Source organism: Ailuropoda melanoleuca, chromosome 4 (assembly GCF_002007445.2).
Source record: "Ailuropoda melanoleuca isolate Jingjing chromosome 4, ASM200744v2, whole genome shotgun sequence".
NCBI classification, from domain to species: domain Eukaryota; kingdom Metazoa; phylum Chordata; class Mammalia; order Carnivora; family Ursidae; genus Ailuropoda; species Ailuropoda melanoleuca.
In genome coordinates, this window is record NC_048221.1 from 5707407 (window position 1) to 5707894 (window position 488).

The 488-nt window shown below is 71.5% G+C and overlaps 1 protein-coding gene across 1 annotated transcript in view; it reads left to right on the forward strand.

The window, feature by feature from the left end:
* Positions 1-488, forward strand: part of PRR36 (proline rich 36) — a 4217-nt gene that overhangs the window by 815 nt on the left and 2914 nt on the right.

Here is a 488-nt window from a genome sequence, read left to right on the forward strand (position 1 = left end):
GGGGGCGGCCTCGCGTGGTGCGAAGCCGGCGCGCCTGGGCGAGCTGCCGCTGGGGGCGCTGCAGGCGAGCGTCGTGCAGCACCTGCTGAGCCGGACGCTGCTGCTAGCTGCGGCGGAGGGAGCTGCGGGCGGCGGCGGCGGCCCAGGGGGCGCGGGAGCCGGTGGCGTCGCGGGGGGCGCCAGGACTGCGCTCAGCGACGCCGAACTGGGCCGCTGGGCTGAACTGTTGTCTCCTCTGGACGAGTCCCGCGCCAGTATCACCTCGGTCACCAGCTTCTCTCCGGACGACGTGGCTTCCCCGCAGGGTGACTGGACGGTGGTGGAGGTGGAGACCTTCCACTGAGCCAGACCCTTAGCCCCGCCCACGACACCCCTTCCCTGCCTTAGGACCCGCCCCTCCGGTTACGCCTGTCTTAGACTGCCCGCCTGCCCTCCTCCGGGAGTCTGGCTCCCGGTGGATTGGACATAGCCCCTAGAGGCCTAGATTT